We start from the raw sequence: 12,640 nt of genomic DNA, 5'->3' as shown, positions 1-12,640 counted from the left end.
TTCGTCGCCTGTTGGCCTCTTTCCGCCTTCTTCCTTCTGAGGAATCGCTCGGCTTGCTCTCCTCGGACCTTCAAATCCTTCCATGTTTTGGATGGTACTATCACCATTGCTTTCAACACGTCCAATTCAAGGTTGTTGTGGCAAGTCTGGAGAATGAACTCCTCAGTGATCGGGTCCCGACAGTTCATCGCCTTGTTCCGGAACCTTTTGACGAAGGTATCAACCAATTCCCCGTCTTTTTGTTTCTCGTCAAGCAACAACCCGATGGATATCTCAGTGTCGTCGTCGAAGAAGTTAGTGAGAAATTTAGTCTCCATGTCGTCCCAGCTATTTACACTTCCTGGCTTGAGGCGGCGATACCAATCGAAGGCGGCTCCACGAAGAGTGCCAACGAAGGACCGTACCATCAGAGGCTCATTGCCAGAGATAACCCCTAAGTGTGATTTGAAGTAAATCAAATGCTGGGTGGGTGAACCCTTCCCATCAAACGACGTGAAGTTAATTAAATTAAACTTCGTTGGATACGAGATTGATTCCCATTCTCTTGGGTATGGACAAGGAATGCCCATCTTTTTCATCTCTTGAGCGGAAATCAACGTATTGATTTTTCTCTTGAGGTTTTTAATCTTCAAACTTTCACTTGTGTTTTCTCTAGCATTCTCGTTACCACCCCCTGCATTGACGGGAGGATTATTGGCATTATGAGCTTCATTCGCATCTGTGTCCTCATCTTCCTGATTAACCTGGTTACGACGACTTGGTTCACCTTGCTGGTTTGTCAGTGCTTGGATTTGTTGGTCATTCATTTCTCTCATATTCTGCATGGCCATCTGCATTTCGAACCTGAAGCTCTCCTGTTGTTTAGCCATGTCTTCTTCGAGCATCTTGGCCACTTGTTCCGCACTTATCATAAGTGACTCGCGGGGTTGTCCCTCGCTGGATACCGTATTATCTGATGCGACCGCAGAGCCGACATCCGATTCTTCATCTTCTGAAGGTAATCTTGTCCGAATCCTACCATAAGTTGCTCGTATGATGGCTCCAGACTGCAGACGTGTTATACGCCGGGGTTCTTTCGGAATCGACTTGGGATTATCCTGTGTCGATGTCCCTTTGCTGGTCATATTAGTGGTAACCTTTGGAAATTCTCCATCTTCAAATACCGTTCTTCTTTGTCGGAAACGCCTAGGCCTTGGTTTTGGTGTTTCGGTACTGAGTCTTTCGAAAACCAAAATTCTTTCGGGGACTGTCTTGATGAGTTGCACTCAGACAATACTGCCCGAATGAGTTTGGAACAGGGGCATTGAGTTTCTAGTTCTCGAGGACTCCTTTTCCTGGTTTTACTCGTACTCCCAACACGATAGTACAACTCGTCTGCTTGAAGGTCAGAGTAACCTATCGTGTGTTGGCACGACTTCTAAGGTATAACGTTATCATCATCAGACAACAATGTTTCCTTCTGAGGGCGAACTGCCTTCTTCAGGCTTTCAAGAGTCACGCGTGAGTTCTCAGCGGGCTCCTGTACTTCAATGCGCAAATTGGTCCGCGTAGATGCCATGAACTTCTTGTCATGTTGAAGGTGGCGGCGACTCCTAGCATGTTGAGTCGTTCAGTGCTTCTTTATCGGGCCCAAACGTTCTTAAGCTGGAGCTTTGCATCCCTCATCGGGAAGTGGACCAAGGCGCTCCAAAACTGACCTCCTTCTTCAGGATGATTCTGCGGGATCTCCCGGAGTAGCTACTAGAATTACCGGTGATTCAGGTTGGCTCGCCGGAGGTTGAATTTGTGTTGAAGGCTGCAATGATTGTTCCTTAGCCTGAATCGCCGCTTCAGACTTCGGCCTCCATACTTGGCGGATTGGTGGCGACTTCTTGGCCACCTCCTTCTGCAGTCTTTTGCGGGCTTCTTAGACTTGAGCCTGTGCTTGCGCTGACAATGCGCGGCGCTTGTGAATGCGCTCATCAAGTGTTGAACGATTCCATTTAACACGGATCCATTAATTCGTTGGCGGCTTGGAGGAGCTGCCATTCATTGTTTGTTGAGGCTGTTTGCCTCTCCTTCTCTTCAGATCCGCGTTATAGCGGATTCCGTCAGTGGACTCCATTGCCTTTGTGAATTGCCACGCCAGGCGTTGACGTCGCCTCTGGCGGGCTCTCTTTGAGAGAGTCACTATGCCCTCAGTGGCGGAGGCATTGGCGAGAACAGATTTGACCTGGTTGGAGGTCGGTGGAGCTTCACCCGATGCAACTTTGGCATCAATTGGGGTGAGATCTTCGTTGGTATTCTGCACTTCAATTGGGGTGAGGTGGATCTGGATGAGGATGACAGATACTCCTCGAACTTTTGTTGGTCGAACTCATACTCGACCTCCTCCTCGACCGGGATCGAGATCCGCGGCTGCGACGCAACGATCTCGGCAGCGAGATCGATGACTCCTATTGTGGTCGCCAGTTTGGTCGCGGGGAAAATCGTCTTTGTTGATGTCATTGTTTCCTTGAGCAACAGTTTATCGGTTATAAAAGATTCGGTCTTTTTATAAGATCCGGTTACAACAAAATCAAACAAAGAAAAAAGATTACAACTTTCCTTCTTTCGGAACAAATCGCAAGATCCTGTTTTGCGGTCTCTTGCTTGTGTGGGTTCTTTGCCTGCGCCGGGGTTAATCCGTGGACCACCGCGCGATCTTGATCCAGTCGGATCTACACGGTATGACGGGTGCTATTTCACGAAGGAAATAACAGCTGAGGGGATTATTTCGCCAAGGAAATAATAGCCCTAAGTAATCAAAATCGATCAAGCGAAATTGATACTCTTCTCGGGATCAAAAACCATGTTTTGATCTGGAGGATAACCGTGTGGATCTCAGATCTGATCTCTCTTGAACTCCTGTCTTATTTGACGTGGATGACCACCAAGAACCAGATCTGAAAAGCCCGAGTCTTCCAAGCTCCAAAACTCCGAGGTTTAGCTCTTGATCCGGCAGAGTTTCGCCTCCAAAGCTCAATCAAAAGTCCAACCCCTCAAAAATGAGCCCTCCTTCTCTATTTATAGGCATCTCAAACCAGATCTGGGCTCAGATCTGGGCCTAGATCTGGGTGGCTCGGCCAGGTGGCTCGGCCACCTAGGTGGCTCGGCCACCTAGGTTGCTCGGCCACCTAGGTGGCTCGGCCACCACGAGGCACACTTTGTGGCTTCGGGCAACGAGCCACCTTGTGGCCCGCCGAGGTGCCACCATTGAACCTCGGTTTTGGCCGAGCCCTCTAGGTGTTTGGTTTTTTACCCGTTTTCTAGTTTCGCGGTTTATTCGAACTTCATTGTTGATCTGGACTCTGATTTGGCAGTCCGGATCCTGATTTGGCAGTAAATCTGTTTTGGTGTTGTGGTCTAATGATTCTGCTTGGATATATCGCCCGATGGTTGGTTTGTCGAATCACCATGCCGAGCTGTGTTAAAGGACCTATAAGTAGTTTTATACGCCTACACCAGGAAGGAGTCCGAATCTGGAGAACCAGAAAGCACTGCCATACCCTTGTCCGTCGTGTTGATTGTATCAGACGGGAGCTATAGATCATCGGCGGTGTGTCCTCTTTGTTGACGATGCCTTCGACGAGAAGGTCTTGGTCGGGAAGGCCGTTAAGAGAGCCTCTCGAACACTGAAGGTTTCATCATTCCTATACATTGACAGTTAGCGAGTACTATTTTGATTAGCCTTTCGTAGTGGCACTAAGGATTCACCTCATGTATGGTGCGTTTGCGAGTTAGGTAACCCCGGAGGTTTTCTACGGGCGGTTGGCGACAACCCCCAACATCAGAAAGATCGCCCGAATAATCACACAAGAGAGTTTTGGATGCACTCCCTGGTGTACACCGGGCAGACTGGTTAAGTGTTGGAGTCGGGCGAGTTTGCCCTAATACGCGAGTCTTCGTGCTTGGCCGAACTCCAGCATGCAGGCGAAACTCAACCCTTTGCTCACGCAGGCGAGTTTGCGAGGTATCGCCTACTGTTTTGCCTTTGTAGTTAAGGCTCTCCCGCTTGTTACACTTATCCGTCAAGGGGTCGTGGCGAGGCTCGCCCGCCCTCGAGGGTTCACCTACTCGGGTAGGCTCGCTCATTCGGAGTGGTTTGTTCGCATCAGGGATGTGAACTGAGAAGCGAAGTCCACCCGAACGGGCGGTCTCATCCATCTTGGTTGGCACGCCTGATTTGGAGAGCCTTCCGGTGCCGGGCGAGTTACGCCTTCGTCTTATAGTCTTCAAACCTGGGTAATAATTCAGGCTATCGTATGAGGCGAAGGCTCAGGCCCCACGTTGGGCGAGGGCCTGTCTTTGCCACTGGCGAGCTCTTCTGAAGAGAGGAGCGTCCGTACGGATTATGGCGACATGGTCTACGTCGAAATGAACAACTGTTTCCTCCTGGGCGGGGGTTTGCGAGGGTCGTTTAGCGACCCATCTGGTAGTCTTTCGCCCTGTGCTCTTGACCTATGTCTTGGTCTTGATCGATTTGGAGGGAGTGGGCTCCCCCAACAACTCAGATAGAGTCTCCAGGTGTGGAGGCTTTGACCATTTGAGGTCGGCATCTACGCACGACTTTGTGGCGTTTGCGGGATGCATCGCCACCAGAGGAGGAAGAAGACAAGTACTCTTCGTACCTGGCTTGGTCGAACTTGATTTCTAGGGACTCCACAGTCATCCCAACAGTAACCTCGTCGAACTGAGCTACCACCATTTCGGTTGAAGAAATAGATTCTACCACTGTGGTCGCCATCTTTTGTAGGTGTAAATTTTGATCTCCCGAAACAGGATTTCGTTTGTATTGATAAGAATAGCTTATTATAAACTAATGAATCTAAATTTCAATAGAAGAAGAGGGAATACCTTCCTTATTTAATGTGGGGACTTTCGGTAGCTATAGGACGCCTCACTCGATTCGCGCACCGAGTTTTCTTCCCTTGGAAGATCCGACCGAGGTTGCTGGCGAGCTTCAGTACGCAATAGGAGCTCGGGTCGGTAGAGTTCGACCCTCCGAGTTTGATGGCGATCAGGGCCCGAAACTAGGAGGAGATGCTACAGTGCAAAGATTATGCAAAGAGCTTGTCGTCAACTCAGTCGAGAGTCGAGAGCTAGTGGTTCAACCGACTGATTGGTTTAATCAATTGACTACGAGCGGATTCAACTGCTGAGCTGAAAATGCTAACTGAACCCCTCTTTCGTGGTCGGAAGAAGTTCTTAAATAGAGGAGAGACGGCGTGGCCGCTCCTTGAATCATGGGAAATGACCATGTACTGTTGGGAGATACCATGCCTTTCACTTGTACCATGAGCGGCCGGTTGATGGGCTCGGAGCTATGTACTCCTTCCCTTCACATCGTGAGGAGTGGGAAAGCCCATCCTTGTACGTGCTATTGTAGCTACCAGGCACTAGCTCGGCGAACTTGTCAATCACGGGCGGATCCAGCTCTTGACTCGTGTAGGCGAGGTGAGCCTTAATCGTGAGCATGCAGACAGACTTGGTGACTGCATGGATTTGATTGGTCACTCGTACTGTAAGTGGCTACTTGATGGGCTTGGAGTACTGTGCTCCCTCCCTTCACATCATGGGAAGTGGGAAGGCCCAACCCTTTACACAGTGTAGCGGCTCTTGGGTACACTCGGCTGTCGGGTACACTATTTGTAGGCAAATTTGACTCTCGACTCGTGCGGGCGAGTCGAGTAGATAGACGAATTTCAGTCATCTGGATGACCTTGACTCATGCGGACGAGTCGAGTAAATAGACGAATCTGGATGATCTTGACTCGTGCGGGAGAGTCGATCATACAGGCAAATCTGTGATCAACAAATGTGAGCAAATTTGGCGACCGCACAGTTTGTGTTCGCGCTAGTGAGTCAAGCCCATGGGTGAGCCCTACCCTCAAATTGTATGGGCAACTCCGACTCGCAAGCGAATTTCACGTAAGTCTGCAAAGGTAATTTTTACCGTCTACACAAACATAGGCCTATACCGCACATCAGTACAGGAGTCCGAGGAAATCAAGAAACAAGTTCAGGAGCTCTTAGAGATGGGAGTGATAGTGCCGAGTTGTTCACCTTGTGGGTCGCCGGTGTTATTGGTGCCCAAAAAGGATGGAGGCTGACGCATGTGCATGGATTACCGGGCACTCAACAAGATAACGATCAAGAATCGTTACTCACTACTGCGGATCGATGATCTTATAAACCAGTTAGAGGGAGCGAGGTTCTTCACGAAGTTGGATCTGAAGTCTGGCTATCATCAGGTAAGGATTCGAGAGGAAGACACTTGGAAGACGGCGTTCAAGACTAAACAGGGCCTGTTCGAGTGGTTGGTGATGCTGTTTGGGTTATGCAATGCTCCGACGACTTTTATGAGGCTCATGAATGATTTGTTGTGACCTTTCATAGAGGATTTTGTGATTGTGTACCTTGATGATATTTTGGTGCACAGCAGGACCTGGGAGGAGCATCAAGTTCATGTGGAGAAGGTGTTTAGAGTGTTGTAGGACGGACAGCTGAAGCTCAACGGGAAGAAGTGCGAGTTTGGAAAGGACGAGTTAGTGTATCTCGACTTCATCGTGGGGAAGGACTAGAGGATGATAGATCCAGGTAAGGTGGCGGTGATCATGAAGTGGCCGACGCCGAAGATAGTGACTGAGGTGAGAAGCTTCATTGGGGCTTGTCAGTATCTGCACAAGTTCATTCGACATTTTTTGACTTATGCGGCACCGTTGCATGGCCTCACAAAGGCTAAGGTTCAATTCGAGTGGGGGAGGATGCATGAGGAGGCTTTTTAGTTGCTAAAGAGGAAGATCTCGAAGGCACTGGTGTTAGCTTTGCCGAAATTGTAGCTGACTTTCAAGGTAGAGACCGACGCGTCTAGTTATGCGATGGGCGTGGTATTGATTCAGGATGGGAAGCCAGTGGAATACCATTCTGAGATGTTTACGGGTGCTATTGTGAACTACCCGACCTATGACAAGGAGTTCTATGCACTTTATCATGCGATTAAGCATTAGAGGGTGTACTTGTTGGGGAAGGAGGTGGTTGTGCACTCGAATCACAAGCCGTTGGAGTTCTTACATGCCCAGACGAAGCTACAGCAGGCGCGACACATGAAGTGGATGTCTTATTTGATGGATTTCAACATCATTATTACGTACAAGAAGGGGGCGACAAACAAGTTGGCCGATATGTTATCTCGTCTGCCGGTAAGGGCTTTATTGGTGGCGACGCGTATTCAGCCTTTGGTTCCTTTGGAGTATGTACAGCTGTACGCATCCAGTAGAGACTTCGGTAGTGTGTTCGAGCAGGCGAAGGCTGGTCAAAGGGGGGAGTATGCAAATGGAGAGGATGGCTTGTTGTATCGTGGGACATCACTATGCATTTCGGAGGAGGGTGATAGGTTGCAGTGGATTAGAGAGGCACATACCTCGCGTGTGCAAGGACATCTTGGAATTTAGAAGACGCTTCTTAATCTACAACGACATGAGTTTTGGCCAGGATGCTTGATGATGTGACCAAGTATGTTTGAGGGTGTAAGTTATGCTGTATTTCGAAGCCTTCTAACAGGAAGAGGGGATTGTACCTACCGCTACCGGTTCCTTCTAGGTTGTGGGAGAGTATTTCTATGGATTTTCTAGAAGGGTTGCCAACTACCAAGCGCGGGCATGACTATTTGTACGTTGTGCTGGACCGGTTTAGTAAGATGGTGTTTTTGATTCCTTGTAAGAAGATCGTGACGGGAGTGGGTGCAGCACAGTTGTTCTTCGAGCATGTGTTGAAGCATTTTGGGTTACCGAGTTCGATTATTTCGGATCAGGATAGCCACTTTCTTGGACATTTTTGGGATTCTTTGTGGAGTCTGATGGACACTAGATTGAAGAAGAGCATGGCCTTTCATCAACAAACAGACGGGCAAACAGAGTAAGTCAACCGAACTATGGTGCATATGTTGCGAGGGTATAATTCTAGGCATCCCAAGACTTGGGATGAGAGCTTACCATATTTGCAGTTTGCTTTTAATCGGGCGATTCATGGATCTTCGAGAAAGTCACCGTTTGAGACTTGTTATGGATTCTTACCGCCGAGTCTGTTTGATCTCGTATTTTCGAGTGAAGCTATGACAGACGGCAAGGAGGGGAATAAAAGACAACATGCTCAGTGATTTTTGGAGAAGATTGTGCATATTCATGCCTCGGTTGAAGCACAATTGAAGAAGTCACAAGAAAGGTACAAGGCGAAGCATGACCAACATCGGATTCCTTGTAACTTTGGCATGGGCGATATGGTGTGGCAAAAATTGAGCAAGGAGAGGCTCAAGGGAGAAGGGAAGAAGTTGAAACCGATACATTATGGTCCATTTTAGATTCTCGATCAGATTGTGTCACGCCCTGCTTCCCAAAATACCGAGGAATCGGAACATGAACAAGCCCGCGACGTATTAGATTGAGAAGAAATATACACTACTATTTTTTTGTCTTCTTTTCTTTTCTTTTCTTTACTTTTCTTCTCAATCCAATACGCTAAGCGTCTAGAATTAAATACAATACGAAGTCACAGGTCCCCGATCACAATTAGCAAGAATATAGTGACAACCCAGAATAAGGAAAAGACATATCATTAACAGTAAATCATCCCACACAAAAAAATATGGGTCCAACATACCCTTATACAAAACAGTCCAGCTAGGAAATAAGAAATACATAGTCCATAAAAAAAATAAGGGTAAAATACTAAATCCATCATCAACTAAAGAAAATTATGGTAAAAGAGTTCTAGTATTCATAAGCTACTACAGAAGAAACTACTACGCTTCAGCTTCTTCTTCTACTCCACCTGTAAGGCGCTCCTACTGAGAATCCTCTGGCTCCTGTACGATTCCGAACTGAGGCTATCCGTCTCCTAAATCTGACATACACAAGAGAAAATTGGTGTACGTCAGCATGTATGGCACACGGCAAGATCCAACAGAGAGAAAGAAACGGTCGAACGACCAAATACAATAACAATAAAAATAATAGAAACATACAGCTGGAATACTAATAATCTAAATGAAAATAGCCACTGGAATATAATAATCAGAAGGATCCAATAATCAACCAAGTAACAAGAGCATGCAGCTAGCGATCAGAAAAATCATTCAAGTATACAAATTACACAGCTAGATGGAATTAATACTTAAATACCTATAACTTGAGACGTAGTACGTCGAGCGAAATAATCCAAACAAGGAAACCCTCGTGCATATACCATATGTCTCAAATTATAGATAATTAAATATTAATCCTGATCTAGGTATGGAAAGAAATATAACTGGTTCACATCTCACGAGAACCTATAAACATTCAAACAACAAGGCCATGTAGCTAGCCATTCTATAACAGGTCACTGGTCTACCTCTCACATATAGTCGAAACTCATATTCTCAAATAGCCGATTGTTCACAAATCATCTACACGCAACGTTTCACTGCCCCCCTCAGACCCACTCCAGCGCTATACAGGAATATCGCTGGTGCGAGCCTGGAAATAATCAACAATCACAATATCACTGCTCCTCAGACCCACTCCAGCGCTACACAGGAATATCGCTGGTGCGAGCTTGGAAATAATCAATGATCACAATATCAAATCACCTCAGACCCACTCTAGCGCTACACAGGAATATCGCTGGTGCGAACCTGGAAATAATCAATAATCACATCTGATCACTAAACCAAGACTTTCCACACTAACATTTCTCGTATTTCTAACCACTAAGTCATGAATCCCTAGTGACTCACCACTATAACCAGGTATAACAAATGCAACTAATACTAAGTAACAGTATCATGAATCCCTAGTGACTCACCACTATAACCAGGTATAACAAATGCAACTAATACTAAGTAACAGTATTATGAATCATGAATAGACGCTTGCGTAACTACCCATAATTAGTACAAAATAAACTATCATTAGCATAGATTATACACATGAAATGTCACGGTCTACAATCATCAACTTTACGATCATAATTAATTCAAATAACCTTTTTCCTAAATTAACTTCTTTTTTAAAAACTATTTCTTTCTCATAATAATTTCTTTTCAAAAGTTCCTCATCATATTATTACAAAACTAGTTATCTTATTTTATTCTATATAATTCAAATGCACACACCTCACATAAAATAACAATTCAGCACATGAATATCTTGCACATTCAGCAAATTTATTCGATACAACAATACCTTTTATCAACAAAAAATAATTATAATATAATTGAATAAAACAAAAGTGGCAGGGATCTTGCTAACGACGTGTGAAAATACCGCACTAGTGGTGTCTAAAACTCATTACTACACTTATGTATAGACTCTAAACAACATATAACATGTTACTAATTAATGTTATAAGAGTTAATCACCATATAAATACTAACAGTTAGTATATAATCAAAAGAATACAGCGAGTAGTAAGTCACAGTGGGACTTGCCTTAGTTCGTGAGCGTCGGACGGAGCTGTTAGGGTCTACCGTCAGCGAGAGAGGTCGTCAGCGATGTTAAAGGAGAGGCGAGGATAGCGAGAGCTTGCGGCAGCGACCAACGGGCGGCACGAGTGGGGGGTGAAGGATGGTTGACGATGAGTGACGGCTGAAGGAGGCACGAGGGCGACGGGGTAGCTGGGACGCTCAGCTCGTCGGAACTGGGCATGGACGTGGAGCTCGTCAAGTGAGGGTCTCAGGTGGCGGCTCGGGCATCGAGAGGCGTGTCGACGTCAAGGATGAGAGGGGACTGGGGTGACGTCGGAGGAGGTGAGGTGGTGCAGCACTTGATCTGGAGTCGGGCATCGGGCGAGCGGGCTTGAGGTGGCGGAAAGGCGGAGGCGAGCTGAGGGCCGAGACAACATCGGGGGAGAGGGGAGGACGACGAGGGACGTGGTTGCGTGCGCGGAGCTCGCGGCGGGGGTGCTGTCGTGTCAGGATCTAAGGTGGTGAAGAGAATCACGACGGGCAGAGGCGGAGTCGGGTTCGAGCTCCGTCGGCAGTCGAACAGAGGAGGCCGACGGGGCTGAGTTGGGGCACGGTGGTGACGGCTGAGGGTGCAGGCAGACGAGGGAGGGGGTGGGGCTTGTGAAGAGATCTAGAGAGAGAGAGAGAGAGAGAGAGAGAGGAGATGGGGTTTTGGTTCTTGGGGAGAGTGTGGTAAGATGTGAGGGAGAGAGATGATTGCGTGTGAGATTCAAAGGAGGGTACGTGAGAGGTGGAGTGAATTATTGGAAAGAGAGAGAGAGAGAGCAAATTACGGGAATAAAAGAAAGTGTTAAACGTGATTATGTGATTGATTGGGAGAGGTTATGGAAAGAATTCAAATGGGAGAAAATTAAGGGAGGGAAAATTTCGAAAATTTTACATAATATTCTGAATCATAATAAATTATTAACAACCAAATATCTTTATATTTATATTTATATTTTACTGTACTATGCTCAGGTTCACATCAATAATAACAAGTTTATTAATAATGTCAGTGACCAAATAATTATTAAAAATTCACTAAACTATAAATTAATATTTAGAAGAACTAATAAATACAGGACTATATATATTATTTATTTATTTATTTTGAAAACTCAAAAATTCTAGAAATTGGGAAAATATTAATAAAATAAAATTAAATATTTTAAATACTAGAAAAATTATTTAAATACGTATCGAAAATTCATGGTCCTTACATTCTACCCCCCTTAAAACAAATTCAGCCCTCAGAATTAAAAGAACCCAATGACAGAGATATGGAACGAGAGTGGATACTCGCAAATCGACGATATAAGAAATAATGGAAAGCTCCAGAATCAAAGGGTGATAAGGCAATAACAGAAAAAACAAGAACATTATCTAGTGTAGAAAGAAAATACATCTAAGCTAACACGCATAAACAAATCCTATCATAATATCATCAGGCAATATGAAATAAGGAAGTTCATAAGCAAGTAAAACTAAGAATGAACTATTCTTACTGGTGATAACTTGGTTGTTCGCCTCAGCTTCTACAGCTGATATCGTAAACATCTGTCATTGTGGTTGCTGCCTTTGTGCTTCCTGATAAACCTGCTGCTGTGGAGGAAGAGGGCCTGCTCGAGGGTAGGGTTCTGTTCGCGTGGAAAACTGTTTTCTTTTTCATTGATGAGATAATTGTCATCTTGGATTACAAAGATCCGGTCTTTTATCTGCTCGAACTAGAGGTGGGGGCAAGCGGGCTTGCTGTCGCTGTGGACAGTCTCGACTGATGTGGTCGGGGGATCAACAAGCGTAGCATAGATGATGATGCCTGCGACACTCCTGCTCGGTATGCCCAGGGTATCTACAATAGGAACACCTCACTGAAGAAGGGTAGTGGGTCTGCACCCCAGGGTGCTGATATGGATGCACAGGAGGAAGTGGCTGACGCTGAGAATGCTGCTGCCTCTGTGGGGCCTACTGTTGTGTCGGAGGGGGACGCTCTATATTCCGGATTGGAGCTGCTGGTGTTCTACTGCTGCCTCTGTGGGGCCTGCTGTTGTCTCGGAGGGGGACGCTCTATATTCCGGATTGGAGCTGCTGGTGTTCTATTTTGAATCACATGTAGGTCTTCAGGCTCCTTCTGAATGC

This window comes from Asparagus officinalis, chromosome 8 (genome assembly GCF_001876935.1).
Source record: "Asparagus officinalis chromosome 8, Aspof.V1, whole genome shotgun sequence".
NCBI lineage: Eukaryota > Viridiplantae > Streptophyta > Magnoliopsida > Asparagales > Asparagaceae > Asparagus > Asparagus officinalis.
The sequence above is the reverse complement of the archived record's forward strand: the minus strand, read 5'-3'. Positions refer to the sequence as shown.